The sequence below is a fragment of the Alligator mississippiensis genome, chromosome 5, assembly GCF_030867095.1.
Source record: "Alligator mississippiensis isolate rAllMis1 chromosome 5, rAllMis1, whole genome shotgun sequence".
NCBI lineage: Eukaryota > Metazoa > Chordata > Crocodylia > Alligatoridae > Alligator > Alligator mississippiensis.
The window spans coordinates 67144501-67162689 of record NC_081828.1 but is presented as its reverse complement, the minus strand read 5'-3'; the positions used below and the strand labels follow the sequence as shown (position 1 = coordinate 67162689).

The 18189-nt window shown below is 40.0% G+C and overlaps 1 long non-coding RNA gene across 2 annotated transcripts in view; it reads right to left on the bottom strand.

Annotated features, from left to right (window-relative positions):
• LOC109284073 (uncharacterized) overlaps positions 1-16723 on the bottom strand; it is a 64938-nt gene extending 48215 nt beyond the window's left edge. The window contains exon 1 of one of the 2 annotated variants that reach the window (XR_002091395.2): positions 16679-16723. This is a non-coding gene — a long non-coding RNA (uncharacterized LOC109284073). Of the gene's footprint in view, positions 1-13596; positions 13895-16678 lie in introns of those variants that run through there. The other variant, XR_009462465.1, reaches the window with a different exon arrangement.
• Positions 16724-18189: the final 1466 nt, after the last annotated feature.

The following is an 18189-nucleotide window of genomic DNA, read 5'->3' as shown; positions in this document are numbered from 1 at the left end:
TTTATAAATATAATTCTGAGTCAGCCCCAGCAGTAGAAAAATAAGTAGGTTGCATGTTCCTTTCCTACAGGAAAATAATGCCAAAATATATAACTGTCACTTCTCATCTTTAGAATAATGTTAGCTATTGTGGATATTTTCAATGAGCAATTATGTCTTCAGGCTTCATGTCATTTTATATCATTCCACTATCAGCCAGGCTAGAAAGCTTAAAGGCAGCATTCTAGGTCACTGACTTCTGCTAACAGTTTACTTGCTATTTCAGTAATTGAATTAAATACATTGTAGATAACCAGATTCTGAAACCTAAGCAACCATGGAGGGGAACACCTCACACACATGATCCAGTGCACTGCTGCTCTTGACACAGAGTGAAGAAAATCACATCTGCTAGATATCACTTGAGTGTCAGTTTCAGTATTATACACTAATATCAATAGTAAAAATGAAGAACTGCTTTTCAGATTGTTCATGCAATTACCAAAATACTGGACTTCATCAGGAAAGATCACAAGACCATTAATGGAACCAAAGAAATTAGTACTATATAGTGAGCACCGAACTGGTCTCCATTTTCAAGGACATTTTAGACCAGTTTTTATGCTAGCATCCATTAGCATTATTTGGAATCAGAATTTCAGTAGCAAAATACAGACTTTTATATTTTTTTTCTACACACCCTTAACATATGAGCCATAAGATCTGTATTAATATACCAAGTCTCTAAACTTGCATTTTAGAAGACTACCATACATTGTTAGGTCAAACAAGCCTCATGGGGATCCACTCTATAAGAAGTTACAGATCTCTTATTTTTAGTCATCACAAAAAGATAAACAATGGTTACTGCAAGACATGTTCTATTAAACAGAAAAAAGTTTTGCTTAAACCTCAAGGAACCAATGCCTCCTCCCCACAAAATACTTTAAAGAGAAGTATTGTTCTTGTAATCCCTTTTTCTAGTTCCTTATGTGAATATTGTGCTTGGCAAAAGAAAAGTACTATGGATTGATCCAAGTGTGGAAATGACTGACAATGGGCACAGGGCCTAAATTTAAGCAGCCAGTAACAACTTTGTGCAAGGATTTTCAGTGTTACTATCATGTACATATAGGATATGGGCTTCACATATTCAGAAAATTCTTGTGGCCAATGATGATTTTCTAGGCAACTCTGAGGGTTTCATATCTGTTTCAGGTGTGTTGGGGTGGGAGAATCTTATCTCTCTCTCACGGAATTAGTTGGTCTGTCTGTGTCTGTCTGGCACACTCTTTAAATGTGAATAGCTTGAAAACTGTAAGAGACAGAACATTTGTTTCTTCAGAGAAGGTTCTTTGCTAAACCTTAGCATTTATTTAGTGACCATGTCAGAATGATCCCAAGTTCCAGAATTCTGAAGAGAGTCAGGGACCACAGCTGTTTCTACTGAGCTTCTCCCAGGAGGGCACCAGGAGCCTGGCACAGTGGGGAGGGCAGAAAGAGGGGCCAGCAGAGGAAAAGCAGAAGCCAGGCAGAGGCATGAGGCAGTGGGTAAGCAGTGGCAGCCCTGTCCCAAGCCCCAAGCGGGGAAGGGGGCAGTGCAGAGAAAACCCTGGGGCATGGGCAGCTGTTACAAGGTGCAGAGCTCACCTGCCCTTGCCCTTGCAAAGCAAAGAGATGCACAGGCTCCAGCCTGGTGGACAAGAGCAAGTGCAGGAAGGGATTGGTATCTTCAAATATTTAGCCTATTTTAAGTTATTTATAAATATTTAATTTATTTAATAAAATATGAAAAAGTAAAATCTGTTTGTTTTTGTTATTTGAAATTCATCTGTCATTCTTGATGGGCAATTCAGTAGTGTATATATGTTGAACCAAAACAGGAAGGAGCTTTGTTCGATCTACGATCCACTTTTATGGGAAAAGTGAATGGGGCCTGGAAAATTAGGTTGTGCTAGGCAAGGGAACACTACTCTTCTAGGTGACAGGCAGGAAAATGTGAGTATCTGGGGTAAAGTGAGGTGGGGACAAACTTTTAAGTTTGGGGATATACCATCTATTTTGTGATATAAAAGAATAAAATATTAAAATAAGTATAAGTTATTTTGTCTTCTATTGCAAGCTACCCTAAACTTTCCTTGGGGTCGGGTAACATAAATATAAAAATAAATAAATACATACATATAAAATAATCGCTGGTAATTTGACTATTTTGGGGTGATGTCTCATTAATTTCCATTCTGGGTCTAAGAAACCTTTCCAATGAAAGCTTCATCGAAACTGATATAGTTTTATGAAAAGCACTGGTTTCAAGAAATTAGCATTTTCCAGTTGTATTGAAAATTTTCCTTGCTAAATCTAGTTATTATGCTACTCAATTATCTGCTCAAAGCCCCCAAACAAAACACTTTCCTACATACTGAAAGGGAAAAAAACAAAAAACAAAAAAAACTTAAAGACTGAAAACCATTTTCTACATTTTTGAAAGGTGAGCCACCATGCACATACTGTACAGCTAGACTTACCATTACATTGAGGTCAAACAGACAAGTCACTGTTGTATAACAAAAAAAAAAAAAATGGGAGCCATAAATGAAAGGGGGGGGGGGGGAAGAAGAGAGAGAAAAGAAGACTTTTCATAAGATTTTTATGAAAAAATATATTTTTTAAAAATGATGGGAGAAGGTAAAAAAAATAAAATGTAAAAATATGTGATTGGGATATTCAGCATAAGAATGCCCAAGAGTGAGGAAAGGTTGCTGTTTGAACAAAAAGATGTCAGAATCAATGGAGGGGAGATTGACTGTTAGATTTTAAAAAAGTGGGTGGCCAGGCAAGTTTTCTAGGATGCCTCAAGCAGCAGAGAAAACATAAATTGAGCCAACTTGGGGGCAGGGAGCCTTGAGTGAAGGGAACATTGTGAGAGTTTAGAATAGCTACGGAGTTATAGGGCACATCTACAGCTCATGGGCCTGCTACCATGAAGACATGCCCCATTTGTTTTTTTCCACCCCACATTCATTGAACAAAAAACAATAAAACCAAAGCAATTGCACATACCTGAGCCTGGTTATGTGCATATTAGCACAGCACCAAGCACTCCCCAAACAACAACTACATTCTACTTTTTTCAGCGTGTGTTCAACAAGACTCTGTTTTCACATTAGTGGCAACAACTACATGCACGGAAGACTGTGTAGTTGTTACTGCGCAGGCATAAATAAGTACTAAATGACTACACAGTACTGTCACTACATTTTTTTCCGACATTACTTACTGCGCAGTAGCAATGAGCTACTGCGCAGTAGCATCACATCACGGTTACTGTCTCATGTACAGATGCCCAGTCTGTCATTGTCTACCTATTCCCAAAGATGCAAATCATTATAAAGTATGAAAGCTGTATGAGAATGAGGAGAAGTTAGAAGTGAGAGTAGGTTTAGATGATCAAGTAAATGATCAGAAAGAGAATTTGGGGACAAGACAGGCAGAGAGCAGAATGGGAGCGGAAGAAAGTTGTCTTAATGAAGACATGGCCAACTAAGACTAAATAACAGTTTTGGGCAACAGAAGAGCCAACCCAAGGAGAAGATAAAGAGGTTTCAAGCTAGGGTGTCAATCCAATGAAGAATTTGAATTCACTAAGGAGTGTGCGAGAGGCTTTCTTTTTTAACTGTTCCATTTGTAGTAGAAGCTGTGCCTCTCTCCTACCACTTCTCTTCCCCAGAGCTTAATGAGGCTGCTTCAACCATCAGTAGCTTCCAGCTCCTGGAAGAGAAGCCTTTCCCCTCAGTGGAGGAATGTTAATGAAGCCAGCCTGGTCCCTTCCTACTACCAGTTCACCTCTGTGCATGCAGCTGTTTGGGAACAAACACCAAACTAGACTCCATGCTGGCTTTCCCTACAGCTGCAGACCTGGCAGATAGGCTCAACTGCCTCTTTGGGTGAAAAAATAATTCAATGAGTTTGGGGAAAGCAAGACAAGTCTGCTAGCTCACTAAGAGAATAATATTTAATATCAAACAGGCTATTATTTTACCACTAACTTGGTTACTTATGCATAAGAAGTAAATGGGAGTAATACCACAAAGACCTTCTGTTTGTTCAGTTCTAAAAGATGCTTTTTCCTCTACCAAGCAGAATGTTGCAAGTACCAGACAAGAAGAGACTAAACTAACACATTTACTTACTCATATCTTACTTCTAAAAGTGCTTGATTCTCTTTGAAGCTCCTACCAAAATTGAGACCCACTCATTTTGCAAGAGAGGAGAAAAAGAATTAGTGTGTCCCAGGGATGCTCTATGCATTACATGTGTGCTGCTATTAACATGTTAATCATGGCATAAATGTCAAAGTTGCTACATGTGCATCCAATTTATGGCACCATAAAACAGCAAGCCAGCCATACATATATGTAGAACATTATTATGGTTGGGTTGTATAGCACCTTAAATTAAAGGTGCAGCATGACCCAGGCTACTGCCTACAATCAACCAGTTTTTGGCCCCACAACAGCCTAGAGGGCTTGAACTGCTCTGTGGAGGCCAGGGCTGACAATCAGCTGATTGTTGGTCCCAGTCTCAGGATAGTCCTAAGTCACACCAGGCTGTGGGCACTTGGCTTTCGACTGGCCAACGCAGGAGGAGCTACGGAGCACAGAACTCCTCCTGCACCAGCAAGTAGAAAAGGTGCAATTGGAATCTGATCCCCAAATCACATAATTGCATCTCCTGCCATGTACATGTGGCATGACAGGAGGCATGATTGTTGGGACGAGGATCAGATCCCATGATGCTTTTAAATTACTGTGTGCCAGGGGCCTCAGAAGTGTGTTACTGAACCTGGCAAATACAAAAGTAGCAGCCCTTCTCTATACAGTCACAAAATAAACTCTTTGGTCCATTTGAGGGATCTTTTATTGTCTCAGGGAATATTTAAAAAACAGAACATTGATCCCTTGAGTGTGACCAGGCATGGATCCAAGAATCTAGGACATGTGGGAGTGAATAGCAGGTTCTTGAGGTAAGGGACATAGACAGAGGAAGACTGTTTGGATCAGAGGCTCTCAGTGGTAAGAGTGTGATGAGGAAATGAAGCAAGAAACCAAATCTGGCTGCTTCTGTCAGTTAGTGAAGTTCATAGCATTCCCAGCACAATTCCCTTGGAGATAGCCTGGAAGGATAGGGCAGAGTAGGAGCGTGCCTTGTGGTTTCCCCCAGCATCGATAATAACATACTTTTACAGACTTCCTCACTTCGATATTGGGTTTCATTTCCAGCTACTCCACTTCTTTATTATTATAAGGTAACATTAGTGGGAACAAATCTTTTCTGCTGACTACTAGGCCTGTGCAGTGGCTAGTATTTACTTCGGATTTGGCCAGTTCAGGGGACAGTGATTGAATTCAGCAATTCAAAAATCACTGTTCCAAATAGATTTGGCTGAATCCAATTTGGAGATTCGGCAGCCAGGGAATCAGCCAAAGCTCCAATTTGAACAGGCCCCATCCCTAGCCTGCTCTCCCCATCAATGGCTGCCCCACCCAGTGCCAGTGTCCTGGCACTTAAAAATAAAAAAAAAAAAAGCCCTGCACTCACCAGTTCCTGCCAGGTTGGGGGGGGTAGAATCCCTACTCCCCCCCCCCCCCCATGCTGCATGTGCGGGAGCTCTGCCATGAGTCTCCAGAGGCTTCGATGGCTGCTGCAGCAGCCAGTGAGTGCAGTGGTTTTGTTTTTTGGGGGGTTTTTTTATATATTTTAATTCCAGGACACTGGGGCTGAGTGGGGCAGCCATTGACAGGGCTGGCAGCTCATGGCAGAGCCCCCGCCACACAGCACAGGGCAGTGGGGGGGGCAGCAGGGATCACCTCCCCCCCCCCAACTGGAAGCATCCCAAGAGTGCAGGGCTTTTTTATTTTTATTTTTTTCCAAGCATCAGGGCACTGTGGCCAGGTGAGGCAGCCGTTGACAGGGCTGGGAGAGCAGGCACCCCCCCCCCCCATGGTCCTCTTCCCCCCTCCTCCAGCCCCACCCTCACTTACTGGCATGGAGTCTGGGTCCAGCTCCCTGTGGCAGTGATCAGGGACTGCCCAAATCACTGACGCTCCTCCAAAGCTTTTCCAAATCAATTTGGACATTTTTATTGGTCTCCTGATTGGATTTGGATTCAGAGATTCGGCTGCCAAAATTGGGCTGAATCTCCTCTGAATCAAATTAACGACCAAAGCTTTGAACAGCCTGCTGCCCAACACGCCCTCTCCCCCCCCCCCCCCACAACCTCCATGTGGCTGACCAGCTGTGCCTACACTGGCTCCGAGTTGGTGGGACTCATTCTCAGATGCAGCAGCCCTGTACATGGATACATAAAGATTCAGAATCAGGGACCAGATTACTTTTTGTTGTTGTTCCTGTTAATTAACTTTTAATGTTATTGTCTACAATAAATGGAATGAGACAAGCTCCAAACCTTTTAAGATCCTGAACATTGTAATTGCCATGTGTTACACAGGTGAGGGGCTTTTCTTCTAGCAGCTCTTTGTTTCATTCAAGCTGGATTCAGCAGTGCCATTTACCTTGTGAAACCCTATCAGTTTCAGAACACAAAAGTCACAGCAGTAATTGGCCAGGTTCTTTCAGCATCTTGAAACATTATTTTGAAAAGATTGCTTCCTTTGACACCAAAATATTTTAATGTCTGACTGCTGTTCCTTTCTGCTAGAAAATTTAGCAAGAATGTAGGAAAACAGAAACAACTGAGACATGGACGTTATTCTCACCAGGGATGAAAAATGTTTTCCAGAAGATTTAATTCTTCTCATCTTAATGTTTTTCTTTCCTTTGAGCCAAAGGAATAATTTTTGCAGGCTGTTGGAGTTCATAAAGCTATTTTTTGGTTTCCAGCAAACTTGTGTTCCTCTTTCATCTAGAAAGGTACAAGCGCACACAGCCAAAACCACAGTGCTCTTCATTGTTTGAAACAATCTATGTACCTCTTTCACACCACCATTTGTAGAGCAAATTCAAAATTCAGCACACCAGCCACAGTACTGGCCTTTCAGTCACCTATGCGCATCATCTCTTAGCTATTAAGAAGTAATATATAGCAACAGTTCTATGAAACCTTTTATGACTGTGGAATGAATCTTTTAACCACATCGTTAGAACACTGTTTTTCTGTCTAACCAAAAAATATTCCAGAATTAGAAATCTAGAGGATATTTGTGTTGATCTGAATGGTATAGTACCTATTTTCTTGCCAACAATCTATCCAAAGTGAAAAAATACTGCCAAATCTAATTTTTAGTATGCCGCGTGGGAGGTATTTATTTATATTGAATTTGGAAGTTATTTATATTGAAGTAAACGCATCTAATTCACTGCCAATGAGATATCTGAGTGAACTATAGCAAGAATGCAACAACAGTTCTTTTAATGCTTTTGCATCTTCGGATACACCACCATGCTAGGCAAATGTACACGCACGTTGTCAGAAAGTCTTTGCAAACTTCTTAACCACCACATCTGTAGATATATGCCAAAGTTATCAAAAGATGTGCCAAGCAAAGAAAGTATTTCACACTGGAGTCATGCAAAACTTTTTAAATGAGAAGAAAAGGTACACACTATTTGTTAATTCAGATCAAATTTGGCAAAACAATCCTCTGCCATAAAGTCCTAACTGCTGCTGGAGCAGCTCCAAGTCTCTTAACCTTCTTCTACATAATGAAGATCAGGAAGAGAGAACATAGTCACCTGCTGGTTTCCTGGGATGGTAGGGAAAGGACAAGCAAAGTAGCGAAGGATGTTTCCCTGGCTAAGGGTATAGGCATCTCCCAGTCTTCAAAGAGACAGAAGCTCAAGGCATGCTCTACTTCACCCACCTTCTTTCTGAATAATATAGCTACCTAATCTCTTCACTTCATCCTCACCCTTTATCAAAAATCTTCTGCCTTCTCCTGGGAGGAGAAAAGGGCTGTCAATGGTAGTTCTCTCCAGAGGCTTTAATTAGGCTAGCTAAGATATGGTAAACAACAACAACAACAAAATATCTTTCTTTGCAAGCTTTCAGGCACACACTCCCTTCTTTAGCCTGAGGGAAAATTAAAGATCCTGAAAGTTCCCATAGGTGGAAAATAAACTGCATTTTGCATACAAGAAGCTGAACGTGGATCTCTATTCCCCTGGGTCCATGACAGTTCCTGTGTGTGACTTGGTCTTTGATGTGCAGATAAACAAGAAAGAAAAAATCCTGCCTTAATAAGTGAAGTTTAATTCCAAAATCAGCTAAAATTTGGCATCTTCCATGTTTCAGGGACATATTTGGTAGTCATGTTTATCTGAGACAAAAAGAAATTCAAAACTCTAGAACTCTTGGTTCGGAGATAATACACAGCTACCAAATACTGATTTGGGAATTATAAACTTCATTGCTAATCAACAAAGAAAGATTTCTATATCTCCCTGTCTTTCTGCCATCTGACACCACCAGGAAAGAAATCCTGCCTTATCTGCATATCAAAGACCAAGTCACATGGACCCAGAGGAACAGACATCCACCGTCAGCTTCCTCTGTGCAAAATGCAGTTTATTTTCCACCAATCGGGACTTCTAGCATCTTTAATTTTCCCTCAGTCTGAAGAAGGATGTGCGCCCAAAAGCTTGCAAAGAAATATAATTGTTTGCCATTTCTTAGTTGGTCTAATAAAAGGTATCATTGCTGAACCAAGAGTTTTAGAGTTTTGCATTTCTTTGCGTCTCAGACCTACGTGGCTACCAAATACATATCCAGAGGCTTTGCATCCTGGACAATGGTGACAACCAGCTGCAATCTGTGGTGGCAGCATTTTTTGCAGACTTCTCCATCCCCAAAGGTGACCCCAGCCACCCCCACTCAGTTATGTTACTGGTTCTGACTCTTACTCACCCTGCCAGCTGGCTGTAGTTCCCTGTCCATGCAAAAGACTTCCTGAGATCATGAAATGATAGGATAGGGGCCTGAAGCAGAGACAATGAGGGATACACACACAGAAGGTTGGAAGTTTAGACAGGCAAACAAGTGGGGGGCTTTATTACAGAATGGAAGAGAGCCACGGTGGATGTTTATACTGCTTTTGCTCCCCTTATTTCTAGAGCTGCACATGCCACTCCTGGAAGCAAAGTGGTGAAGCCCCGATTCCTCCACATGCAAGTGGTGGCACTGCCTGTCCAGAGTGGTAGCAGAGGCACCCTACACACAGCTTCACAGCCTCACTTCCAAAACAGACTTGTGAACAGTAAGAGTAGGAGGGAAAGGTGTACTTAACCACCATTTGCCTGACAGTACCATAGATACAGTGTAGACAGAGAGATGAAGAGCATCTATATTGCAAAACCATGCTGGGGAGCACCACCTTTAGACAGACTGCCCTACTTCCCATGCAGTAGAAGCAATGTAGCTGCATCTGCACAATTCCAAAGGTGGTTTAACTGCTACAGCTAAGAATTAGTGCCAGTTAATTGCTGCCCTCTCTGTCATATAAAGACTGCTTCTGACTTGGGAGACTGTACAAGTGGAGCAATACAGTATATGTGAAGGCTGTGCTGCTTGAAATACTAAGTACATAGTGGAAGTGAAGATGAGGTTGAAGTGCCTTGGCTAAAGTTACACAACAGACTGTCACAGAAGTAGGAAGTGAACCCAGACCTCACTCCCACTCAAGCAGCTTAACTACAAGACCAACTTAAGTCTCACATCACAGACAGGCCACTGGTGGGTTCCATCATTTCCTGTTGAAACAGTGTCTTCCTATCACATTGGGTGTGCCACAACTTCCCTGGAGCATCAGGACCAGCATCCAGACTGATGGGAGAATTGTCTCTATTGAGATCCTTTCCTTTAAGGTGTGAAATGCCTGGAAAGCTAGTTTATATATAAAATACACTATCCTAATTACATAAAGATAATATGATGCGGAGAGAATTGTAAGAGACAAGCTATCCGTTTTTCTTTCAGCAAGGAATTGCCAGAGTCCATATATCATGGTATAGGCCTAAGAAGTAATATTTTCAAGATGCCAAGAGAAATAGTGCAATGAGGGCAATGACAAGACATGGCATGAGAGGAATAAATGATAACACGTGGAACTCTCAAAATTAATAACTTTCTACTCCCACCTCCCTAAAAAAAAAAAAAAAAAATCTAAGCCTATTAGAAAGCTTCCTTCCCTTCTACCCCACATTGCAACTGAAATGTTTCAAAGTTTGTTCAGATGTTATATATAATTTATGAAAAGTTTGTGTTCAAACTTTTTAAGAGAGCGAGATGGACACAGCAAGACATGGAACAGAGATCTGGTTATCCATTTAAACCTTTAAAGAGACACACCCACCTAACATGAGCTGGGTAGCCTGCTTAAAATATATTGGATTTCCATTTTTACTAAGTTTTAAAGTTGGAAATGAGTAGAACACTACAGAGCGAGGTAGGATGGTGCCATTCACAAATATAGCTCTAAAGGCAAAAGGATCGCAAGTACTTCAATTGTAATTTCTTTGATCTCATTCCAGAGTTATTATCCTTACTGCAAAAAGGAGATTGAAATGAGATCAGTGGCCATTCTTTTCATTGCTTTGTGTGGAAAAATTCTCATCTCTGGCACATGAATCCCAACTAGGTAGCTTTCTCCAGGTACTTTTCTTAATAAAAGTTGAACAACAAGCAAGAACACTAAAAAAAAAATAAGCCTGTATGTCAGAAGGATTTTGAAAAAGGGAGATGCCCAACCAGCTACTAAACCTCGAAAATAAATCAGAACCTAGATTATACATGTCAAATAGTTGATTTTTTTTTAAAGCAATGAATCATTGAAAATAATATTCTGTGTACAGATGCTTTAAGAAAGCATTACTTCCTTTAGGTGATCTGAAAACTACGTACGCAGCAACTGACAAAAGTGGCATTTTACAGCCTCTGTGGGACATTGGATTTCAGTGCATTTCATGTTATGCACACTTATTTCATACGTTATCTCACAGTAGCTGCTCATGAGCAATCCAAAAACTGAGAAAACTGAGAATTTGACAGCAAAAAACTCATTAATTTTCATGTCATTCATTCTTCTAAAGACTTCATATCCACTTCTTGTATAAGTGAACATGTCTACACTAATTTCAATGGCTCTATATCAGTTTATTCCTACACTAAGAATTTAACTCAGTGAAACTAGTATGAACTAATGGTCAAATGATTCTTGGCGTTTAGCAAAGTTAGTTTCATGTCTGCAGAGGATGTTACTTTTCTCTGACTTGAGGCTATATATTTTGTAGGAAAAGAGAAACCATGCACCCCTACAAACCACAGTGAGGGGTGATCTTGTGAAAGCTTAGCAGCAACCCCCCCCCCCCAACAAACAAACAAAAAAAACCTAATATAGGAAGTTGCTATCAAATGGCACCCTTTGTTATGTGTGTCACAGCCACTAGACACAACAGGAAAGAGCTGTGCTTAAAAACTACATTTAAGTCTAGCAACCATAATACTGGTACTTCTTTTTGGGTAGCATACTGTTGTGTGTGCATGTCTCCCACACATTTTATAAAGCAAAATGGATGATAATGCCTTTATTTTCCCATTCCTGTAAAGGATCTTACTTTTCCTAGGAAATACTAGTTACAGAACCTCCCTGTGAAGTACATAAGCATTACCATCATCTTTCATACAATAAAACTGAAGCAGAAAAGTTCAAAACAGATTATATAAATCTGAGATTTAACAGTGAACCCCCCTCCACCCCTGCCAAAAAAATTAAAAACCTTGACTAGTTTAGGTTCTCCCCCAAAATTAATTTTTCCTGGGTATTCTCCCTGAACCAGAGGTTTCTCTGGTTGCCGTGAGAAGCTAAGTTAAGTGGAAGAGTGGTTTTGCACAAAGAGATGACAAATGCATAAAGGAAAATATCTTCTAACGTCAGTTAGAGTAATTTTAGGCATTCTAAAATAAATAAATACAAGTTAAAGTTTAAGATAAGTTGATCGTGTCCATTTAAATTATTTGCTCAAATTCACTAGAGTGTAGAAAGAAAACCCAAAAACCACACAATCCATAAAACTCAAAGTTCCTATTAGACCTTCCTAACTGCTACATCAGATTTCTCCTTAAAATTAGGTTACACTTTGCTAGTATTTGTGGAATCTTTCAAACAGAGATAAGCAATTACTCTGCCCCCTCAAGACACAGATATGAGGCTGGTCACCTGACTGTGTAGAAATAGCTAAATAGAAATAGGACTAGCAATGCTGTAGCAAAGGATGGGGGTGGGGGAGGGGTGGAGCAGAGGGTGAGCAAGGCAACTGCCCCAGGTGCTGCTTAGTGGGGGCTGGGTGCAGGACAGAGACGTGAGCAGCTTGTTGGGGAGGGTTGGGGGCAGCTCCTACTGCTGTGTGTGCTCCCAGGTAGGCGAGCCGGGGGGGGGGGGGGGCAGCATGTGTGCCCCCCAAATCTGTGCACAGGGTAAGGGCGGGCTGCCACTGCAGGCTTTGCTCTGAGTGCCAAACTTCCTTGCCACAGTAAGGAGTACTAGACTGGCTTAGGAGGAGGAACCCAAAGCAGATTCTTACTTAAAGCATCAAGCAAGCCTATGTGGACATGGCATTAATGTAGTTCACAGAATAAATCAGTTTCAATCCTGAAATATGCATGATGATCAAATGTAGATATTATGTTTTTACACCATTTCTATGATTTTTAAAAATGTAATACTTCACAAATTGCTTGTCATTTATTAGGCATATGGAGTTATGTTCCAATTAAGGAACCCCCCATCCACGCACATGAGCTATTGCAAAGTTGGAATAATGTCTTTTAAAAGAAAAGACTCTCACCTGGGATCTTTAAGTAATCAATCACAAAAGATTGGGTCTTAGTTTCTAGTCTGTCTTTTTAACATCTTGGAAGCAACAAGTCATGTCATTATATAATCAGAAACCACAACTCTTAGAGCAATCTTTCACATGTTACTTTTACACTAATCCATAAATATAATGAGCAATCAGTTCCCACAATGGTGCCTTGCTGTCTGTCTGCAACCACTCTCCTACTGAAAAAAAATCTAGTCTCTGAGCGCTAATAAATAAATCAGTTAGGCTTGCTTGGTTTCACTGGTCCCTGAATATCTGAATTGCTTACCAATCCATATATTTTTTATGAGCAAATATTTGGCATAGAATGAAGCATTTTGAGAGAGACATATTTCAGACTGCAAATGACTACCTTTTCTGTTAGTCTAAATGATGTACATTATATTACAAATGTCATTAATGAAGAAACATATACCTAAGGTTACTAGAATCAGCTTTACTGCAAAACACTCTATCAACAAGCATTAATTTTCCATCAGAACGCACATTTGCTTAATAAAATAATTATGTGGAAGAATTACAACTGGACTCCTAATGTATTGATACATCAATAATGCCTGGATTGAAATAAAAGCTGCCATCAGCTACTTTTTATTTTAGCTGCCCTCTAGTATCATACTTATTTCATTATATCCATTTCACCTGCAGTAGAATGGTCTTGAATTACATATGGCCTTTCCATATCACAAATGTCCATTTAATCAGAAACACATTTTGACTTACATTCATTACTGAGGCAATATGAGAGAATCTTGGAGAATCTTCTAAATTGTTTTGAACCCAGTTCAGTGGGCAAATTTAGGACCTCTCAGGATAAGACCTTTTGTTCTTTAACTAAAGAAACTGCTAACAGAGCAAAAGAATCTAGGTAACACATTTAAAGGCTGAATTGCCACAGCTGGACACCATCTCATTTGTGCTACATGCTTGGTCCAGCTGTAGGAAAATGCTAGTGGGCAATCACAGGCAAAAAGTCAAGATTTGCACAGTGCAGATATTCAGCACTGCTTCTTGTTGCAGATGAAATTTAGGACAGACACCACCTGTTACCACAGATGTTTATATTAATGACTCTTTAAAAGACAATTAACCTGTTAATCAACAGGTCTTGTGTTCCAAGAAGTTTCTAATAGATACTTAAAGTAAAAAAAAACAACCCCCCCCCAAAAAAACAACACAAATAGAAAACCTCACAGAATTACATATCCACACCAGTTACACTAGTCTCTGAAAAGTACAGATACTGTTAACAATTCTGTGATCTCACAAATTTGGCTCAGTGGATATTATTCCATTTGCATCAGAACATAAATGAAAGCCCCGTAGTAAAACACAGTGAAATCCAGGAGATTGTGAAGTGCTGCTTTTCACACACTATTTCATAAAAGCAACAATTCATTTAAGATATTAAAGAATTCTTTGTTCTCTTTCCAAAAGGGTTTCTTGACATCAAGAATGCCAATTCTCTATGGACTTAGTTCTCTTTGTGGTTCTCTGCTCTAACTCTGTCTTTAACAGGAACATGAAATTCTGAACTTCCATGCCAAGAAATTAAAGAAAATTTACCATGCTCTTTCTATTACATCTATTTCCATATGCTTCACTGAACCCAGGGTGTGTCATTATATATAAACTCTATGACTGTTCATTCTTCCCACTGCTTCTAAGTGGGGTGAAAGTCAAATCATAAAAGTGTTACAAAAATACAGGTAACTAGAAAGAAGTGCCATGTTAACTTGGGAAAAGAAAAAAATAAAAAAAGAATGACCAGCAGTGGATATACCATAAGACCCCTATCCTACAAAGACTTTTCTATATGTTCAAGTTTGTGCACTACACATATTCCCATTAGAGAGCTTAATTACATGCTTAAATGTTTGCAGGATAGAAGCCTATATAAATATTTCTCCCATTAAATTAGAAAAAGTAGGCCAACTTTTTTTTTCTTTAAGGGGAAAAGAAAAAAATGGGTGCTTACCAACATATGTCTATTTGGAACCCTGTACATATTTGCTAGTTGTGTTCATTTATAGCAGGAGAAAAGAGCTTCTTGTTTAAAAAGAAGATGCAATTCCATTTATATACCTATGACAAGGTTTCTCAGTTGTACATGGGGTGAACAAACAAATATGCAACCAGTGGAAATTACAGTACTGTTTCAGTTTGTATTTCTCCACATGCTACCTCAAGTCCTTAAGTGCTAGTTGATGCTACCAGACACTAGTACTGTACTTTCCCAAACTATCATCCTGACCATGGTAGCAAGAAGGCAGACACAACCATTTTATATGTTGGTAAAAAAAGGGCAGTTTGTGACATGGCCATGTTAACCCGCTGTTTAGCATAAGCCTTGCACAAACTGAGTGCATGTTGATTGTATAGATTTTGCAAGAAAGTGCTCAGCCTCATTTAAAACACTGTGGTTTTCTAGTCAGAGAGAAACCCATGTTAGCTCTTAAGTATGAGATGACTGCTTCGATCATAGAGCTAGCCTGCTTCAACCGGGTACCCCCTTTTTCATGCAATTTTCTATCTTCCTTTTCTTCTTCAAAATCATCCCTTACAAGAAAAACCAGGAGGGGGGAAACAATAAAAAAAAAAGTTTTATCCCAAGTAAAACCTTAATCCAGTTATTTAAGCTCCAGGCCAGACTTTTTTAACCTGCAGTATTTAAAATTATTCAAAATTGACCATACCCAATGTATCTCAAGCTCTCAGACATAAATGAACTGTTTGTCTTAGATACATTAACATACAGTACTCTTTTCAATACTCCTTTGTTACTTAATTTTGTCTACACACACCTAGAATAAATTGATAGGATATGTGATTGCAACAGGTGAACACTCCTGGAATCCCACCCCATCATGCCCTCTATCAGTAGCTATAGCACTTACTGGGAAGATGTATAAACAAGCTATGCAATAGTCAGTTCTCAAATGCCATGTTTAGTATTTGAGTTGGCAAAGTCTAGGGTCCAAACAGAAGTGATATTTCTAGCAAGTGTGGGGGCAGAAAAATGCTATTTACCATCAAAAGTGATAAAATGACCAATTTAAGGAGCAGCATTGATTGAATATAAAGGGAATCTGATCTATTTTTTCTACAGCTATGCTACTGTATCATGGTTGTGATGTGGAGATGAACAACAAGAGCTGAACCACTGAAGAACAATTTCTTGTGGCACAGAAAAGTGAAAAGACCTTAAGGTTTATTTCAGAAGCACCACTGCTAAAATATATAGAATGTCTTAATCTTTTTAAGGCTATGTCAAAAGAGATAGCAAGCCCAGATAACTCAGTTATCAAAAATAAAGAAAACCAAACAGTTACTGCAGTAGAATGTATAACACAATGAAAAGTTAAGTGTATTAAAGTTATCTCTTGCATGCATATTGGGCCTCCTCATTCTAGACTTAACAGGAAAATTCATTCATCCACTACCTGTTCAATGTGAGTTGGCTGTCACAGCTATTTCTTCCATTTACATTAATGAAAGAGTTTGTGTTCACAATCTGTAAGCTGTGTTAAAAGTCATGAAAATATAATGGAAAAGCAGAGAAAGAAACTAAGACTGATGATGAAAGCAAGTCACATTTCTTTTGTGTGTGTGTGTGTGTGGTTGTGTGTAACAAAAAGCTACTTAAGTTTGTATTTAGAAATTCCCTTCCCCACTCCCCTAAAGTCTCAAAGCAAAACTTCAGGACAATAAGACATTAAAAAAAAATCATCCATCTAATACATTCACAAGGAGATAGCCTGAAGCTATAAACTGATTTTAACAGGCAGTTTAAATCCATGCCCACCTGTACACAAGTTTCTATAAATCTTCCCCTTCTTTCAGGTTTGCTTACATTAATTTCTTTCCTGAACAGACACCAACTTTATATCTTCTGATCAGGGTAATGAGCTCCACCTGTTCCAAATGACTGGGTCAGAAACACAGGTGCCTCCCCTCAGCTGAAATCAGCTAGAGAAATGTACAGCTGCACTTCCATGGCCTTTCCTATAGCTACTTGTTGATTTCCTAGGATATAAATTAAAAGCCCAAAAGAGAACTCCCAAAAGCATCAAAGGGTTGAAAACTCCTATGTTGTGACAGCTTTAGATGCGGAGAAGGAAAAGTACCAGTCAACCTTTAGACAGAAGCCAAAAATAAGTGTGCTTGCTTTTTCTAGAATGGTAGGGGGAGAGGGAAGGCAACTATTTTGGCAGCTATGCCACCCTCCCCAACTACCACTCTGATCCCTTTCCTATTCTTCTTTCTGCTCCCTATCTGATCTGAAGCTCAGATTTCTGTTTCTTGTCCTGCTACTGTGCTGCATATGCCATTTGTGGCACCCCTGTTCTGGAGCACAGGTTGGCAAGCTGCAACCTATGAAACCATTGGATCTGGTCCACAGACATAGGGCTTTAGCATCATTGAGCAGCTAGGTGCTTTGATGGTGGGCATTTTCCCCATGCTGCTGCAGGAAGGAGCACTGGCTGTGGGCAGGTCCTAGAGCCCAACTATCTCAAGGTGGGCCATTTCAGCCCACAGCCAGAAAAAAAGTTACCTAGTGCTGTTCTACAGTCTCTATGGTGTCACACACAATGTGCACAGAGAATCATAGTTGAAAGCAATCCTTCAGTATTAAGCTAGGTTTGGGGGTTTTAATAAATAAGTCTGGATTTATTTAAATTCTCTGACAAAGCACGAAGCAAGAAAAATACACAGTAAAAACACACCTAATTCTCTTCCCCACTCCTTTCCCTATGAAAATACATATGTTATAAAGATAGCTACTGTAAGTACCCATCAGCCCTATTCCCAAAGGCCTAAATCCACAAATAAGAGTTTAATTTGGCACTGAAGAACTAATTTCTGGGTACCCAGCCAGCTACTGAATTCCTCAAACTCTGTTTAGCACCCAGGTTCTCCCTTCAGTGCTAGGGATCCCCAGAAGTCAGAAAGCTGAATTAGGAAACTGTCAAAACTTGCCAGTAGGAAATGGTAAGGAGAGGTATTCAGGAATGGGGTAATTTAAACCCACAAAATCTCTTAGGCTGTTGGCTTTAACTAGCCATGCAGCTAGCCCAGGAAACATTTATCAAGTCTATGTGAAATGGAACACATTCAACAGAAAAGATTAAGAGCATTCTCATATACAGCTTGGTGGTTAGAACATTCACCTGGAAAGAGGGAAGTTCAGGTCTCTCTCGTCCTGGATTAATGCTCCACCATTCTTCCTAAAGACTTACAGTGGCAACAGCAGCTGGCTCCAGCTCCAAGCCAGGGAATCCCAATTGGAAAGTGGTGTTTCTCTGCAGACTGCAG